The sequence below is a fragment of the Mobula birostris genome, chromosome 1 (genome assembly GCF_030028105.1).
Source record: "Mobula birostris isolate sMobBir1 chromosome 1, sMobBir1.hap1, whole genome shotgun sequence".
Classification (NCBI taxonomy): domain Eukaryota; kingdom Metazoa; phylum Chordata; class Chondrichthyes; order Myliobatiformes; family Myliobatidae; genus Mobula; species Mobula birostris.
In genome coordinates this window covers 126327649-126347652 of record NC_092370.1, presented here as the reverse complement: position 1 = coordinate 126347652, position 20004 = coordinate 126327649, and positions in this window count along the sequence as shown.

Genomic DNA, 20004 nt, shown 5'->3' with positions numbered 1-20004 from the left:
ACGAGGTTTATCAGGATGCTGCTTGGATTAGAAAGTTTGAGCTATAAGGAAAGGTTGGACAAACTTGGGTTGTTCTCTTAAATAGTCAAAGGAAGAAGGGAGATCTCATAAAGGTCATATGAAAGGCATAGAAAGGATAGACACAAGGACATGCTCTTAAGGTTGGAGGAAGTTTAAAGGAAGTTTAAAGAATGTTGAGGGGAAGCTTTTTTACACCGTGTGTGGTAGGTATCTAGAATGGGTTAGCAGGGGTAATAGTGAAACTGGGCATTTTGGTGGAACTTAAGAGGTGCTTAGATAGACCTATGAATTTGAAGAGAATAGAGCGATATGCATGCTACACAGGAGGAGGACAAGTACAAATCAGCTCAACATCGTGGGCCAAGTGTCCTGTCCAGTAACACACTGTTCTGTGTTCTGTTAACAGATGAAGTAGACCTATAATCAGGGAGCAATGGCCAACTGTTTGTAAAGCTATCAAGTAGCACTATACTCTACCAATTCTTCACTGGGTGTGAGCATTGCTATTGTCATTTAACATGGTGGCACTGGGTGGTCTGGATAATTTCTGGCCTTGACTAATTAATCTGGTGGAAAAAATAAATGTTTATGGTGAAAGAAAAACAGAGTTTCTGGAAAAACTTATCAGGCCAGGTAGCACGTGTGGAAAGAGAATCAGTCAATGTTCAAGAGAGAAAATAAGTTGGTTTCATTAACCATAAAGATAGGGGGCAGGGTGTAATGGGTGAAACAAAAGAATGCATTGAATTGGCATTCAGTATGAAGTAGTAATTTGGATAGACATTGCCTTCATGGGAAAAGCCAGAGAATGGTAGTAGATAGTTGCATCTTTGAATGGAGGCCTATGACTGGTGCTGTGCTGCAGGGATGGGTGCTTGGTCTGTTGTCATCGATATCAAAGGATGATAATTGGATTAACAAATTCGAGAATGACAGCAAGATGCAGGGTGTAGTGGAAGGCTATCAAGGCTTATAGCAGGACCTGAAACAGTTGAAAAAATGGGTTAAAAATGGCAGAAGGAATTAAGTGTAAGGAGTTGCATTTTTGGTGCATGAACCAGCGTAGGACTTACACAGTGAACAATAAGTCACTGAGGAATGCAGTAGAACACAGGGATCTGGGAATACAGATCCATAATTCTTTGAAAGTGGCACCACAGGTAAATAGGGTAACAAGAGTTTTTGGCACATTGGCCTTCATAAATCTAAGTATTGAGTACAGTAGCTGGGATGTTTTTTTTTTGACATTGTAGAAGACATAGATGGGGCCACATTTCAAAGTTCAAAGTAAATTTAGTATATATATGTCACCATATACAACCCTGAGATTCATTTTCCTGCGGGCATACTCAGCAAATCCATAGAATAGTAACTGTAACAGAATCAGTGTGAACGATCAACCAGAGCACAGACAACAACAAACTGTGCAAATGCAAATATAAAAAAATTGCAGTAAATAATGAGAACATGAGATAATGAGCTAAACAAGTCCTAAGGCTCTTGTACCATCAACCTGATGGCAGCAGCGAGAAGAAAGCATGACCTAGGTGATGGGGATCTCTGATGATGAATGCTGCTCAATGGTTGGGAGGGCATTATGGCATTACCACACACTGCTGAAATGAGAATTTAAAGATTTCAGTGACCACACCAGTCAACTGGTCAGCACAGCTCTTGAGTCTGGTCCAGGTGCTTTATGTGGGTTCACCCTCCTGAAGGCTGCCCTGCACATCAGCTTTAAAGACTGAGATCATACAATCATTGGAGGATGTGAGGGTTCATGATGGTTCCTCCTTGTTCTGATGGTCAAAGTGAGCAGGGAAGGCTTTGAGCTCATCTGGAAGCAAAGCCTTGCTGCCTCACATGCTGCTTGATTTAACTTTGTAGGAGGTGATAGCATTGAAGCCTTGCCACAACTGTCGAGCATCCCTCGTTGATTTGTTTGGTCCAGAATTTCCACTTCGCCTGTGAGATGGATTTCCAGAGACCATACCTGCTCCTCTTGTAGCTTTCTTGGTCTCCAGACTTGAATGCCTCTGATCTGGCCCTGAGCATATTTCAGATCTCAAGCTTTATCCAGGACTTCTGATTGGGGAAAGACTCTGAATGATTTAGTGGGCACACACTCATCAACAGTTGTTTTTAATAAAGTTCATTAAAACCATAGTGTATTCATTCAGGTTCATATTTTGAGCTTTGTGTGCTGTTCCGAACATTGAAAGCATTGAGAACATTGAAAATTTATAAACACAGAAGCCTTAGACCCCCACTCCCAACTATCCTGATGGTGAATGAAATCTCTGGAAAATAAAATTGAAGACCTCAGAGCAAGATTTCTGTACCAGAGGGACATTAAAGACTGTTATGTACTCTGTTTTACAGAAATATGGCTCACACCAGTGATCTCAGATGCAGTGTTGCGGCCTGCCCAATGGCTTCACCATTCTCTGCAAAGGCAAGACAGCTCAGCCTTTTAAAGGTAGAGGAGGTGTAGTATCATTTATAATTAAATGATGGCACACAAATGTGGCAATTCAGTCTCAGTCCTGCTCTCCTGACCTGAAACATCAAGCGATCAAATTATGCCCATTTTATCTGCTGAGGGAGCTTTCCACCATCATCCTGGTAGCAGTGTACATTCCACCTCAGGCCAACGTTGGGCAGACTCTGGTGAAGTTGAGCAACATAATCAGCAAGCATGAAACAGCGCAGTCTGTTGATTTCCCTATCACCGCGGGAGATTTCAACAGGCCAGCTTGAAGAAGTCTCTGAACAATGACCACCAACATAACATCTGTGGAACTGGAGGAGTCAACACACTTGAACATGATTATACCACCATAAAAAACGCTTACCATGCCATTACACACCCCACTTGGGGAAGTCAGAGCACCTTGCTGTACATCTACCGACAGCATACAGGCATAGACTAAAATTGACAGCACCAGTGGTGAGGACTAAGAAGGTATGGTTAAGGGAGGCAGTGGAATGATTACAGAACTGCTTTGAGTTGGTGGGCTGGACAATATTTAAGGTTTCATCTTCGAATCTGAAAAGCACGCCACAGTTATCACCAACTTCGTCAGGGCCTGTGTGGATGAGTGTGTGCCTTTGAGAACATATCGACATACTCAAACCAAAAGCCATGGGTGAATCAGGAGATTCATAATCTGCTGAGGGCTAGATCTGTGGCATTCAAGACTGGTGATCCTTAATTATTCAGGAAGTCCAGGTATGATCTACAGACAGCTATTTTAAAGGTGATAAAACAATTCCGACTGAGGTTAGAGATGGAATTGGATGCATGTCAGCTCTGGTAGGATTTGCAAACTATTTCTTCCTACAGATCGAAACCTAACATCATGAATGACTGTGATGCTTCACTCCTAGATGAGCTCAATGCCTCTTATGTATACTTTGTCAGGGAGAAAAAAACTATACCTGTGCGAATCCCTGCAGCATCTGATGACCCAGTGATCCCTGTCTCAGAGGCTGACGTCAGACACCTTTCAAGAGGGTCAGGCCTTGATGTTGTACCTGGTAGGGCTCTGAAAATCTGTGCCAGCCAACAGGTGGGAGTGTTCAAGGACATCTTCAATCTCTCACTGTTGCAACTGAAGCATCTGCTTCAAAAGGGTGACAATCATACCATTGCCCGAGAAGAGAAAGGTGAACTGCCTCAACGACTATTGCCTGGTGGTACTCACATCTTCTGTGATGAAGTATTTGAGAGGTTGGTCATGCTTAAATCAATTTCTGCCTAAGCAAGCACCTGGACCTGCTGCAAATGATCTATTACTACAATAGGTCCACAGCGGATGCAATCTCACTGGCTCTCCATTAGACCTTGAATCACCTGGAGAGTAGCAATACCCATGTCAGGCTGCTGTTTATTGGCCACAGTACAGTTTTCAAGACAATCACCCACTCAGTTCTAATCAACAAGCTCCAAAGCCCGGGCCTCTGTAACTCCCTCTGAAACCAGATCCTCGACTCCTCACCAGCAGACCACGGACTGTGCGGATCAGAAATAACATCTCCTCCTCGCTGACAATCAACACTGGCACACCTCAAGGATGCGTGCTCCATCCACTGTTCTAGTCTCTCTACATCCATGATTGTGTGGCTACAGCTCAAACACCATCTATAAGTTTGCTGACGGCAAAGCTATTATTGGCAGAATTTCAGAGGGTGATGAGGCGTTCAGGCGTGTGATAAATCAGCTGGATCCTCGCCAAGGATCAGAAGTGGAAAGAGTGAGCAGTTTCAAGTTCCTGGGTGTCTACATCTCTGAAGGTCTATCCTAGGCCCAACATACAGATGCAATTACAAAGAAAGCACGACAGCGGCTGTACTTCATGAAGAGTCTGAGGAGATTTGGTATGTCAACAAAGACATTCACAAGTTTTGATAGATGTACCATAGACATCATTCTGACCGGTTGCATCACAGTCTGCAGGGGATACCACACAGGTAGCAAACTCAGTCAGCTCCATCATGGGCACTAGCCTCCCCAGCATTCAGAACACCTTCAAAAGGCAACACTTTGGAAAGTCTGTACCCATCCAGGACATCCCCCCGTCTCACTGCTGCCGTCAAGGAGGAGGTACAGATGCCCAAAGACACACACTCCACATTTCAGAAACAGCTTCTTCCCCTCCAACATCAGAATTTAGAATGGACAATGAACCCATGAACACTACATCACTATTTTTTTCCTTCTCTTCCTGTACTATTTCTGTATATATATACTTTCTAATATATAATTTATAGCTCTTATTATTATGTATTTGCAATGTACCCCGCTGCAAAACAGCAAATTTCATGACATATGCCAGTGATATTAAACTTGATTCTGATTCTGAAGTTGAGTCATAGGTCAGGGGTGGCACAGTTGTGTAGTAGTGGTGAGCAGGAAGGAGTTGAAGAAAGAAATTAGGAGAGCCAGAAGGGGCCATGAGAAAGCCTTGGTGGACAGGGTTAAGGAAAATCCCAAGGCGTTCTACAAATAAGTGAAGAGCAAGAGGATAGGATGCAAGAGAAGAGGACCAATCAAGTGTGACAGTGGAACAGTGTGTATGGAACTGGAGGAGATAGCTGAGGTACTTAATGAACACTTTGCTTCAGTATTCACTATGAAAAAGGATCTTGGGGATTGTAGCGATGACTTACAGCGGACAGAAAAGCTTGAGCATGTAGATTTTGTCACGAACCCTGTGACAGGAATAAAGAACCAGCAGAGATGGAAAACACTTTGGAGTCCAGTAAAGCGATAAACTAATAATATTTATTAGTAACTATGCAATACAGTAATATAAATGTAGATAAATCAAACAGGTTACCAATGATTATATATCTAAGTAAGTATACCAGTAAGTGTGGAAATATATGTATGAAAAACCAAGCTTCTTTAAGTCTAGGGGTAAAAAGATACAGTCTTACAATGATGAGTAAAGTTCAGTTCAGTTCGTGGTATTGAGTTGAGTAGTGATGGAGAGAGAGAGAGGGAGAGGTTTGAGTCTTCAGGTGAGCTGACACCATTGATCTTCTCGTTGTCCTTCGCACTTCTTTAAAAGTCACCGACTGTGACTTTAACAAAGGGGACTGATTTTCTGTGGTGGAGCTATCCCCCAGGTGAGGGTGGACTCCCCACAAGTCAACCCTTTTCCTCTTTCCACTGCAAGAGCAATGGATCGATCCACCTGATCAATCCTCCAAAACCCACTTTTCCTGCGGGCACAACAATGCTCATTCAGTGTCCAGACATGTGTCTGAGGTCTGTATCATCTGACCTCCTATTCATCTCACCGTACTGGGTACCACCTGTCATTCAAATAACTCTTCCTTCCTCTCTCTGTGAAGAAATGCAAGCAGGCAAAAATCCTTGAAGAAAGTGTCAACAACCTGCTGAAAATCATAACATCGAGTGTCCATTAAATAACACCGCCTTTGGTCACCATAGCAACTTACGAGCTGCTCGGTGTTGTCTCCAACTCTAACTCAGTAGAAATCCAAAGTTACTTCCATTGCCTTAAAGTGACAGTCCAACCGTCAGTCTTCGTCTCTCTCTCTCTCTCTCTCTCTTTTACAAACAAGCTGGTGTTAAATAACTCTCTCTCTCTCTCTCTCTCTCTCTCTCTCTCTCTCTCTCTCTCTCTCTTTTCAAAACAACAGTTCATAGGGGTACTTCAGGATCCTGTCACAATATTAAGAAAGAGGATGTTCTGGAGCTTTTGGAAAGCATCAAGTTGGATGAGTCACTGGGTCTAGATGAGATGTATCCCAGGCGACTGTGGGAGGTGAGGGAGGAGATTGCTGAGCCTAAGGTGATGATCTTTGCATCATCAATGGGGACCGGAGAGATTCCAGAGGATTGGAGGATTGTGGATGTTGTTCCCTTATTCAAGAAAGGGAGTAGAAAATTATAAACCAGTGAGTCTTACTTCAGTCGTTGGTAAATTGATGGAGAAGATCTTGAGAGGCAGGATTTATGAACATTTGGAGTGGCATAATATGATTAGGGATAGTCAGCATGGCTTTGTCAAAGGCAGGTCATGCCTTACGAGTCTGATTGAATTTTTTTGAGGATGTGACTAAACACATTGATGAAGGTAGAGCAGTAGATGTAGGGTATATGGATTTCAGCAAGGCATTTGACAAGGTACCCCATGCAAGGCTTATTGAGAAAGTAAGGAGGCATGTGATCCAAGGGGACATTGCTTTGTGGATCCAGAACTGGCTTGCCCACAGAAGGAAAAGAGTGGTGGTAGACGGGTCATATTCTGCATGGAGGTCGGTCACCAGTGGTGTGCCTCAGGGATCTGTTCTGGGACCCCTACTCCTTGTGATTTTTATAAATGACTTGGATGATGAAGTGGAGAGAGATGGGTTAGTAAATTTGCTGATGGCACAAAGGGTGGGGGTTTTTGTGGATAGTGTGGAGGGCTGTCAGAGGTTACAGTGGGACATGAATAGGGTGCAAAACTGGGCTAAGAAGTGGCAGATGGAGTTCAACCCAGATAAGTGTGAGGTGGTTCATTTTGGTAGGTCAAATATGATGGCAGAATATAGTACTAATGGTAATATTCTTGGCAGTGTGGAGGATCAGAGGGATCTTAGGGTCTGAGTCCATAGGACACTCAAAGCTGCTGTGCAGGTTCATTCTGTGGTTAAGAAGGCATATGGTGCATTGGGCATCATCAAACATGGGATTAAGTTTAGGAGCCGAGAGATAATGTTGCAGCTGTATAGGACCCTGGTCAGATCCCACTTTGAGTACTGTGTTCAGTTCTGGTCGCCTCACTACAGGAAGGAAGTGGAAGCCATAGAAAGGGTGCAGAGGAGATTTTCAAGGATGTTGCCTGGATTGGGGAGCATGCCTTATGAGAATAGGTTGAGTGAACTTGGTCTTTTTACCTTGGAGCAACGGAGGATGAGAGGTGACCTGATAGAGGTGTATAAGATGATGAGAGGTATTGATCGTGTGGATAGTCAGAAGCTTTTTCCCATGGCTGAAATGGCTAGCACAAGAGGGCACAGTTTTAAGGTGCTTGGAAGTAGGTACAGAGGAGATGTCAGGGGCAAGTTTTTTACGCAGAGAATGGTGAGTTAATGGAATGAGCTGCCGGCAACGGTGGTGGAGGCAGATACGATAGGGTCTTTTAAGAGACTCCTGGACAGGTACATGGAGCTCAGAACAATAGAGAGCTATAGGTAACCCTAGGTAACTTTTAAGGTAAGGACATGCTCGGCACAGCAGTGTGGGCCAAAGGGCCTGTATTGTGCTGTAGGTTTTCTATGTTCTCTATGTTGTAGTGGTCAGCACAATGCTTTACGGTACAGGTGACTGCAGTTCAATTCCTGCTACTGCCTGTAAGAAGTTTGTATGTTCTCCCCGTGACCACATGGGTTTCCTCCCACAGTCCAAAGACATACCAGCTAGTAGGTGCATTGGTCATTGTAAATTGTAGCATGATTAGACTAGGTTTAAATTGGGGGAATTGCTGGGCTGTGTAGCTCAAAGAGCCAGAAGGGCCTTCTCCGGGCTTTTGAGTTCTTACGTTGCCGAGCATGATGCCGTCTGGAGTTTAGCTTCGAGTACGGTCACCCCTCGTGAGGTTACATGGAATATTGTGAGCTGTTTTGGACCCACAGCACCTTCAGACCTTGTTTGGGCAAACCCTCCGACAAGAATATCCAGAGGATATAGAAAAACGTTGTTGCTGCTTAAATCCACCATCCTCGACACCCGCAAAAATATCAAGATCAGTTTGATGATCATGACATGGTGATAGACTAACTCAAAGTTCAAAGTTCAAAGTAAATTTATTACCGAAGTACATATATGTCACCATTTCCAACCCTGAGTTTCATTTTCTTACGGGCATACACAGTAAATCCGAGAAACACAATAGAATCAATGAAAGACCATACCCAACAGGGTGATCAAACAACCGATGTGCAATGAAAAAAGGAGCAACTGCCCTCAGAGCTCAGCGATGCTCTACTACTGACCATATCCAAGAAGGAAGACACGGCAGACTGAGGCATTTACAGAGACTTCCCCCTCTTGTCATCAACAAGCAAAGTGCTTGACTGTATCCTTGTCAACTGTCTTTATTATCTGATAAAGTAGTCCCAGAGTCACAGTCTGATTTCCACCCATCTAGTGGTACGCAGACATGACCTTAACAATATGGCAATTACAGGAAAAATGATGTGAACAAAGGCAACATTTGTACTTGGCTTTCAAAGATTTGGCAAAGGCTTTTGATACAGTAGACTGCCAAACTCTCTGGTGTATATCATCAAGACATGGCTGTCCCAGTATCCACACTGTACTAGAATATGTGGATCCTGGATCAACCTCTACAGCCACCAGAGGACCCACTGATAGATAACCCCCCTTAGGAGAAAACCTTACTCAAATGGAGTGATTGCGCTACTATTTGCCGACTGGGATATGTCCAGCACAGCAGAATATACAAATGAAAGAGAAAGGAAAAGGGTAATGCCAGGCAAAAATGGAAAAAAAATTATGTTTCTTACGGTTGGAGTGTTTAGGATGCTTGATGCAATGCCAATCAAGTAGGCTACTTTGTCCTGCTTTGTGTCTTGAGAACTGACGATATTTTACACACCCAGACAAACAAAAAGTACGCCGTCATCTCCCTGAGTGTATCCAATTCCTATTGCTCAATCTCTTCTTTGATCCATGAAAGATGTGCATCCCAAATCCTAACCGCTCATTGTGTTAAAACAATTTTATCCTCGAGTCACCTAAAATCCTTTCACCAAACATTTTAATTCTGCTCCTCTGGTTAGCAAAAACAAAACAGTGATTCGTCTCAGTAAATGTCATTCAGTTCCATAGACCATCTAAGAATTCTGAGATCAGAGATATCTGTGCTGCCTTCAGGACAACTGTGGTGTTCTGACAGTAATTTATTCTTCCTGGAGAAAGTATAGAAATTTGCAAAATGTTCACACCCATGTCTGTGACTCTAACATAGCTCATCATATCTATAGATTTAATCATCGGTTGAAAACAGACACCCTGTGGTCATGTATAGGAGTTTGCATGCTCTTCTTCTGACATTATGCATTTCTCCCACATCCCAAAGACATAGTTTGATAGGTTAATTAGTCACTGTGAGTTGTCCATAGTGTGTAGTGTGTGGTGGCATATGCGGGGAGAAAATAAGAAAAAGGGCAAAATAAAAGTGAGGTTAATTTAAGATTATTGCAAATGAGCAATTGATGATTGGCATGACTTGGTGGGTTGTTACCATGCTATCTCTCTCTCTCTCTTTCTCTCTAGAAATCCTGTAGTAAACAATGAATAGATAGCAGTTATACTTATTCCTGAATAAATAGCTCAATTTCACTCAGTCAAGCTGAAAATATGAACTGAAGAAAATTGGCAACTGACACCAGTGCAAGTTACAACACACTTGTTTTTGGGATAATTTTTAATGGTGCACAAAAATATATATATGAATTGAAAGCAAAAGAAAAATGAGAATTACTCCAATGTGATGAAAGAACTTAACTCGGAAATACTGCTTGAATATAAATTTGACTTTGCGCAAGAACATTAGTAAGCCTTTGACTGCGAATGTTAATTGGAAATACAATGGGCACTCAATATCATTTGGTATCAGTGATCAAAAATGGTTTTCTGTCCATTTGTAACTAGGCCAAAAATGAAATAGCTCAAGGAAGGGAAAACACTCAGGAAAGTATAAATGCAAGAATGTGAATTAAATAAGTACAGAATGCATGGAAGGGAGTTACTATCAGTTAAAGTGCTGCACTTTCGTCTGAAGGAAGGTTGCAATGGGACAGATGTTACGTACGATCCTATCCCTTTCTAGCAGATTAAGCAGACATACTATTAGTCACAAGGTGTGCAAAGATCACATTACTGCAGGTGGCAATGAAGTAAGCTTTACAGGAATGCTACTCAAAAACCATGAGTGATGAAGAATCATTAATCAGATCAGTATTGTGGAGAAGTCTGAACCAACACCCTTTCCCATTTAGCATCGAATTCTCCATTCTTGTTATTAAACAGATATAAAGCATCAGCGTGCACCTTCCGGCATCAATAAACAGTCAGGGACTGAATAAAATAGAATTCATTGTCAGAACAGGTTCAATATAGATTCTTTGGTAATCCTTTAACAATTAAATCTGAATCATTTCCTTCCTAGCAAATGTAAAACTGGTTGTTTCTTTCTTACGTAATGTGTGTCCTTTGACTTTTGTCATATTGATGTCTGCATGGGGGTAGAGGAAAGCATGGCGAGAGTGAGCAAAGAGTTCAGAAATGAGAGGAAGTTAAGAGTATGAGGAACACTGTGATAAGAGAAAGGTTTAAAAAGATTTTATTTCCACAGCACCTTTTGTATCCTCTGGAGCCCAACAGCACTGTATTTGGAATCAATGGCTTTTCTTCAGACATAGATACTTTTGGAGTAGCTGGCATCCCAGCTAGCTCACTTCTAACTTTCCCAAAGGCACTGAAATAATCTCTAAAATAATGTTAGGCTGAACTCTTTCAACCCTTCACTGATCTCTGCTTTTGTTCTCTTTTCCCTTTCTCCTTCTCTCTGCACTTTTACATTTGTTCCAGCTTGAACTTTTCCCAGCTCTGAAAAAAAAATCAGGAAGTGAAATGTTATCTGTGGTTCTCCATAGCTGTCGCTTCACTAGCCGAGTCCCTCCGGCCATTGTCTGTTTTCATTTCAGACCTGAGGCATCTTCAGACCTTTGCTACCTCAAGAGCTCTTCTCTACTATAATGCTGCAGTGCAGAACTTGGCCTTTGCTTCTCTTCGTCAATGTATTGGACTGGCATTCACTATCTATGGATGACATGATAGATTAACCTTATAAGCTTGTTCTGGATGAAAACCACCTTGCAAAATGTATCCTGTGGATGCTTCTCAACCTGCCAGGTTAAGGACCGAAGTGTTGGTGGGGGGGGGTGGTCTATGGTTACGGGAGAGCTAAGAATGCATGGGTGAGGTTAGAACCACATCTGGCATGACCGTTCTAAATGGCAGCAGAAGCTCAGGGGCCGAGTGCACCCAGTCCTTCCGGGCATGAGAAATATGAGTCTCCTCCACCACTTGTTGCAAGGTTGACTGATTACATCCTAGCCTCATCTCCAATCTGCTCCCTGTTCTCGTTAACCTATTCCTCCTTGATTCCTCTGTCCATCTCAGCTCGAGACGTAATCAGTGATTCAGCCTGCACTGCTCTTGATGACAGGAGAAGTAATTCCTCTTTATTCCCATTGGACAACTCTCCAATGCCCTCCACAGCCAGTGCTAGGGGACTTGTAATGATTTTGCTGTTATGTGCAATGCCACCAGCCCCTTTCCACATGAGTCTACAGACATTGTTGAAGGGAGCCATATGCTAAAATAAAGCTCCAATTTTTGTTAATGCACATAGAAAACAACCTATTGATCTGGATACATCACAGTTGATATGGCAACAGCTCAGTCCAAGACCAGAAGAAACTTCAGAGTGCTGTGGATGCAGCTCAGCACATCACGGAAACCAGTCTCCCCTCCATGAGCTCATCTACACCTCACTGCTTTGTGAAAACAGCCAACGTAATCAAAGACCCCACCCACCCCAGATATGTTCTCTTTTTCCCACCTTTCTTCAGATAATAATGCAAAATCCTGAAAGCATGTACCACTGGGCTCAAGAACAGCTTCAATCCCAAGGATATAAGATTATTGAATGGACTTCTTACAATTAGATGGTCCCTGACCTCACAATCTACCTTGTCATGGCTTTGCACCTTATTTTCTACCTGCACTGCACTTTCTCTATAACTGTAAATATACTGTACATTCTTCATTATGGTATCATTACCGTAATGCTATGTGTTTGCATTATCATATACTGATATGATGAAATAATCTGTAAAGATTGCATGCAAAACAAAGATTTTCACTGTACATGTGACAACAATAAACTAATTAATGAACAATAATTAACAAGTATACCACATACACCCAGGGCATGACGTGTATGAAACTGTCTTGTATTCAGCCAGAAACTGGCCACTTGGTTTCTCAAGCCTGCTGCACTTTGCAATAATATCTTGCTGCCTTGATTATAACATCCACTGTGCATTCCTGGCTGCCCTCAGTAACCTTCTGTCTGGCTTTTGTTCTCATCCTGATGGATTGTGATGCATCCGGTGGGTATACATGGCATGGTTGCTATCAGGTTAATTGTCACTTTTCTTTGCTGTCTGGTTCAGTAAGTTCCAAACCACTTGAAACCGAGATATAGATTCCTCGGGTGTTTCCTTTCAAACGCTCACGTGACACCACTATGTGGCTGCTTAATGGGTGTCTTACAGTGCTGTGGAAAAAAAAAGAGTATTCAATAGTGCTGTCAGAATGCTAGTCCAGAATATTGATTTCTAACGTGTATTTGTTCAGTACCCAGCTACTAGATAGACAGCCATCTCTTTTATGAAAATCTTGATGAAAGATGATGACAAAGGATTTATACTGAGACACTGCATGCATCAGGATCTTGATGTATGGGAGCTTTTCAAAGTATAAACCCATCGACTGTCTATCAGCAAAAGAAATGTTCATTTGGGATCTGGTAAGGTTCAGAAATGAAACCCAGTCCAGACCTGACCTGACCTCATCCAATCCAAATCCAAACCCAAACCGACTACAGTTAATCCAATCTGACCTGGCCCAAGCAAAAGTTTGTCAATTGTCAAAATTGTTTTTTTTTTTCCTTTTTATGCCCCCACTTTAAATTCATGGGTGTTAAAGCATCAGATGACCTATGGTGGGGCCCAGTACATAGATAGATCACATGGAAGATGTGCCAACTTCTTCATTTTCTCAGTACTTTAAGGTTCAGCATGCCACCAAACTCTCTAACAAATTTCTACAGATGTACTATTGAAAGTGTTCTGACTCACTTCATCCCAGTCAGATGCAGCAATTTGATTGCAGAGGAATATTAGAAGCTGCAGAGAGTAGTGGACTCTGCCTAATACATCATCGGCACATCCCTCCCCGCAACTGCTTCAAGATTGCAACGTCTGTCCTCACCATCCTGGCCATGGCATTTTCTTGCAGCTATCACTGAGCAGGAGGTCCAGAAGCCTGCAGTCCCAAACCACCCGGTTCAAGAAAAGGGACTGACGTCTTTTCAATCATTCAGTACCAAATCCAACCATTACAGCCCTAATCACTGCTTCACCTTGACCACTTTCACCACCTTACACATCGGCCTTCATTACTCAGCGCACTGTGTGTCGGAGTTGGGAGGTTATGTTGCAGCTGTACAGGCTGCTGGTGAGAGTACACGAAGGGTATTATAAAGGAGAGCCTTGGCCCGAAATATTGACTGTTTATTCATTTCCATAGATGTTGCCTGACCTGCTGAGTTCCTCCAGCAACTTGCGTGTGTTGCTTTGGATTTTTTTTTAGATTATGAGGACACGCAGTCCTCTTTTATTGTTATTTAGTAATGCATGCATTAAGAAATGATGCAATGTTTTTCCAGAATGATATCACGAAAATACATGACAAACCGTCTTAAAAACTAACAAAAACCACATAACTATAACATATAGTTATAACAGTGCAAAACAATACCGTAATTTGGTAAGAACAGACCATGGCACAATAAAAGTCTCAAAGTCTCTCGAAAGTCCCATCATCTCACGCAGTCGGTGAACCTCCAGCACCGCCAACTTGCAGTTGCAGCATACTGCAAACATCCGACCGCAGTCCGACTCCAAGCCTGTCCGAAAACTCCGAGCCTCCGACCAGCTCTCTGACGCCGCGCACCAAGCACCATCTCTGCCAAGCGCTTCGACCCCGGCCCCGGCAACAGGCAATAGGCAAAGCCAAGGATTTGGGGCCTTCCCCTCCAGAGATTCTCGATCGCACAGTAGCAGCGGCAGCAAAGCGGCATTTCAGAAGTTACTCCAGATGTTCCTCCGTGCTTGTCACGACTGCCTCCATCAAATCCGGATTGTGCACGGCCCCCTAGTTAACACATATGATATTTCAGCACCTGCAGACTTTCTCGTGTTTATTATTAGGGGTATTGTGTATGGTTTTGGTCATCCTTTTACAAGAATGTTGCCAGGGCTCAAGGGCCTGATCTGAGCAAGCTAGAACTTTATTCCTTGGAGCGTAGGAGACTGAGAGGTGACTTTAAAGAGGCGTATAAGATCAGGAGAGGCATAGATTAGATGAACAAACGTTGTCCTTTTCCCAGGGAAAAGGAATCAAAAACTGGAGGACAGAAGTTTCAGTTGAGAGGATAAAGTTTTAAAGGTGATCTGAGGAGCAACTTAATCGCATAAAGGATGTTCCGTTTATGGAATAAGCTGCCAGAAAAAGTGGTTGAAGTAGGTGCAATCGCAACACTTGAAAGACATTCGGACTGGTACATGGATAGGAAAGGTTTAGAGGGACATGGATCAAATGCAGGAAAATGGCACAGGATTAGATGATCACCTCAGTCAGTATGGAGAAGTTGGTCAAAGAGCCTGTTTCTATGCTGTATGATTATGACGGTATGAATATGCTGCGGATGAGACTGTGAATGCCGTGTGTATCTGTGAGAAGAAAGCTCAAGTGCACGCAAGCTAGAGTGTGGCCATTGCATCTGTCTGTGGAATTCAATCCTTGTGCAGCAGGGTATCGTCTCCAGTCATAAGACCATAAAACACAGGAGCAGAATTAGGCCACTCGGCCCATCGAGTCTGCTCTGCCATACCATCATGGCTGATTTACAAGCTCTCTCAACCTCATTCTCCTGCCATTTCCCTGTAACCTTTGATTCCCTTACTCATCAAGAACCTACAAACGTCCCCTCTAAGTACAACTTGGCCTCCACAGCCATCTGTGGCAATGAATACCACAGAATCACCACCTTCTGGATAAAGAGATGCCTCGTCATCCCTGTTCTAAAGGGACATCCTTGTATTCTGAGGCTGAGCCTTCTGGTCCCACTGCAGGAAAGATCCTCTCCACCTCCACTCCCGCTAGGCCTTTAGAATATTGATGTTGGACCCTTTTGCCGTCGGACCAGGAGCCACACTCTGTCAAAGCCATGTGGCAGCTGAAGTACAGTGGCTGGCTCACATCATGAACATCTGACAGGCACCTTGCGCTCAAGTAAGCCACCTGCGCTGCATGCTGTTCATCCTTAGTTTACTTAATAAATGTTGACTGTTTCGGAATTCTTTTCCCTTTGTGTTTCACTGTGCAGTAAAAACTGATGGTTGTTTCTTTTTCCTCTTTTCAATGCTGTGTGCAGATCATTAATTCTCCGCAGGGAGCATGTGGTTCTCATTCACAAGGAAGCTCTAAAAGAAACTGTGTATTATGTAGGTGTGAAAGTGCTGCTAAACCAGCAGGGGAACTCTCTAAATGCGCCTTGGTGATTGAGCATTGAATGATGGAGTGGTACCTGAGTACCACGTAAGGAACTCATTGTCCTTCCATTTCACACTCCAGTGACCGCACTGAGGTTAAACTTCAAACTAGAGATTTATGCAGGTTAGATAAATCGGTGGGACCTGTAGGGGATTGCAAATTTCTAAAAGCCTCTCTGTAGCCCCAAAGGTGAGCACATGTTTTCAGTTTGCTGTCACTTAATTCTCCATTCCAACACACATTTCTGACTTCTCCCTCCGTGGGTTCTTAAACTGTCCCGGCAAAAACTAGTACAAGTTTAAGAAGAGGTGCCTTATCATCAGTCTTTGCATGTTACGTTCTACCATAATCAACACTGAATTCAAATGTTTCAGATCAATTTCGCTATGTATCTTACATGCAGATTTTTTTCTCTCATCTAGAGTGATGGAGAGGAGTCACACTGCAGGTCAACAGGCCATTCAGCCCAACTTGTCCATGCTACCAAAATGGTCCCCGAAGCTAATCATAAGCCTCTGAACCTTTCCTGCTAATGCACCTGTCCAAACGTCTTTTACATATTAGTATACCCTCCTCAGCCACTTAGCCTGGTAGTTCATTTCAAACACTCACCTGTAAGAAGAAGTTGCTTCTTGAGTCTCTTTTAAATCATTCTCATCTCACCTTAAAGGAATGCTCTCTAGTTTTTGGTTCCGAATCCTGGGGTGAAAAAAAGAGTACATGTATTTCACAGAGTTACAGAAACACAAGCAGTTCCTATCAGTAGGAGATGCCTGAAGCCCCTGCAGTAGCCAACAAATCCACCCTGCTGGTCTCCCAAATGCTCCTTTGTTTGTATGGGATGTACATAAGTTCCTCCAGCATTTTGTGAGTGCTGCTCTCTGGATTTCCAGCATCTGCAGAATCTATTGTGTTTGCATAAGTTGAGAGTTAGTAAGCTGGTATTATAAAACATTGTACTTTCAGCTCTACCAGCTGGCTTACGTTTCTTAGCAAATATCTCCAGAGCAGAATTTACCCCTCGGTTTGGAAGCATGAAATTACAGCAACAAATGAAATGGAGCTTAAGGCACTGCAGGTCATCTAGCCTGTTTTCTCTGTGTCAAGGCTTGTGGATCATCTAAACTTTCTCCCATCCTGTCAAGCAACATTCTTTTCTGCACCTTTTCCTTGCTTTTATCCTTCTTCCACAGAAATGTCTGTTATTTCCCTCAACTATTCCCTATGGGAACAAAAATAGCACTCTAACCATTCTTTGAGCAAAGGGAGATTGAGTAATTAAAGCAGATTCTGGAAATCTGAAAAAGAATTCTAGAAATATTTAAATATTTGGCAGGTTGGGCAGCTTTCATCAGGACAGAAACTATGTTAGCAGCTTTCGACGACGACGCCATCTCTCTCTCTCTCTCTCTCTCTCTCTCTCTCTCTCTCTCTGTGAGAAATATGATGCGTTTATTCAGTTTTCTCATCAGTGTTACGTGATCAGAATTCTTAGCAAGTCATAATATTTGCTGTGAACCTTCATCTTAAAACATTTAGTTTTGACCATCATGGCTCAAAAAGAGACTGGCCAGCCTCTCCCGATAACTTTGCTCCTCTACTTCTGGCAACATCCTCATAAATCTTTCTGCAATCTTCCCACTCTAACCATATCTTCCCTATAATCAGGCTTCAGTCAGGCTTGTTTGAAGAAATCTTTGTCCAATTACTAAAAGCATATAACCAGTAATACCAGAGGTCCCAAAACAGTAGACCACTGCTATACTAAGGTAAGGAATGCCTACCGCTCCATGCCCAGACCACATTTTAAGAAATCTGATCACTTGGCTGTCCTTCTCCTTCCTGCAAATAGGCAGAGGTTAAAGAGCAAGGCCCCAAAGCTGAAGGACAATAAAGAGGTGGTCATGGGAGGCAGAAGAAGAGCTATGGGGCTGCTTGAAGTCGGTGGACTGGGCGTGTTTAAGGGTTCATCTGTGGATCTGAATGAATACATCACAGTAGTCATGGACTTTATAAAAGCTGAGTGTGTTCCACAAAATCATTCTTAGTTTTTCCCAACCAGAAGCCCTGGATGAACCATGAGATCCGCAATCTGCTGAGGGCTAGATCAGAGGCATTCAAGTCTGGTACAAAAGGTCCAAGTATGATCTCCTGAACTCTATCTCACAGGTGAAGTGGCAATTCCAGACTACACTAAAATCAATGAGGGATGCACGATGACTGTGACAGGACTTGAATGCTATCACCTCTAACAAAGAGAATCAAACGACACGAAGTTTCACTTCTAAATGCCTTCTGTGCTTGCTTTGACCGTCAAAACATTGAGGAACCATCGCAAACTTCCAGATTCCACCCCCCCCCCGCCACCTCCCGCAGACCCTGTGGTTTCAGTCTTTGAGGCTGACGTGAGAGCATCCTTCAGGAGGGAGAGTTCACAGAAAGCATCCAGCCAGACAAAGTAGCTGGTTGAGTACTAAAGTCCTGTGCAATCAACAGACTGGAGTGTATACTGAGATCTTTAACCTCGTGCTTTGGCAGTCTGAGGTATACACCTGTTTCAAGCATGCTTCAGTTATACCACTGCCTAAGAAGAACAAGGTAACCTGCCTTAATTACTATCATCTAGTAGCTCTTAACTCCACTGTGAAGAAGTCTTTTGAGAAGCTGGTGATGAAACTTGGATCCATACCAATTTGCCTACTGGCACAACAGATCCACAGCAGATGCCATTTCATTGGCTCTTCACTCAAACCTGGAACATCTGGACATCAAAGGTCCATACATCAAGATGCTCTTTATTGACTACTGCTCGGCATTCAATACTTCCCATCTCCTCAAAACTAATCTATAAGCTTCAAGACCTTGGCCTCAATACTTCTTTGTGCAACTGGAGCATCAATTTCCTCACTTGCAGACCCCAGACAGTTCAGATAGTTCATAATTTCTAAGGTAAGGACATGTTTGGCACGACTTTGTGGGTCAAAGGGCCTGTACTGTGCAGTAGGTTTTCTATGTTGCTATGTTTCTCAATTGGCAGCATCTCCTCCACAGTCTCCATCAGCACAGATGCACCACAAGGCTGTGAGCTTGGCAACTTACTCTACTTGCTTTATACTTATGACTGCATGGCTAAGCACAGATTCAATGCCATATTTAAGTTTGCTGACGACACCACTGTCATTGGCCGAATCAAAAGTGGTGATGATTCAATGTATAGGATGGAAATCTGGCTGAGTGGTGCTACAGCAACCTTTCATTCAATGCCAATAAGACCAAGGTGTTAATTATTGACTTCAGGATGAGGAAATTGGAGGTCTGTGAGCCAGTCCTTATCAAAGGATCAGAGATGGAGAGGCTCAGCAACTGTAAATTCCTCAGTGTTATCATTTCAGAAGAGCTATCCTGGCCCCAGTAAGTAAGTGCAATTACGAAGAAAGGATGGCAGTGCCTCTGCTTATAAGATTGCAATGATTCTGCATGACATCTAAAACTTTCTCAAACTTCTAAGGATGTGTAATGGAGAATATATTGGCTGGTTGCATCATGGCTTGGTATGGGATCACCAATGCCCTTGAATGAAAAATCCTACAAAATGGAGTGGCTACTGCCCAATCCATCACAGGTAAAGCCCTCCCCACCACTGAGCACAGCAGCACGGAGTGTTGTTGCAGGAAAGCAGCATCTATCATCAGGGGCCCCCACCAACCAGGTCACGCTCTCTTCTCGCTAATGTCACCAGGAAAAAAGTACAGGAGCTTCAGGACTCACGCACCAGATTCAGTAAAAGTTATTACCCCTCAACCATCAGGCTCTTGAACTAGTGGGGATAACTTCACTCAATTTCTCTTGCCCCATCATTGAAATAATCCCTATAGATTCTATTTCAAGGACTTTATCTAATATTCTCAATATTTATTTATTTATTTGTTTGTTTGTTTGTTTGTTTGTTTGTATTTGCACTGTTTATTGTATTTTGCACTTTGGTTGTTTGTCTGCCCTGTCAGGTATGGTTTCTCATTGATTCCATT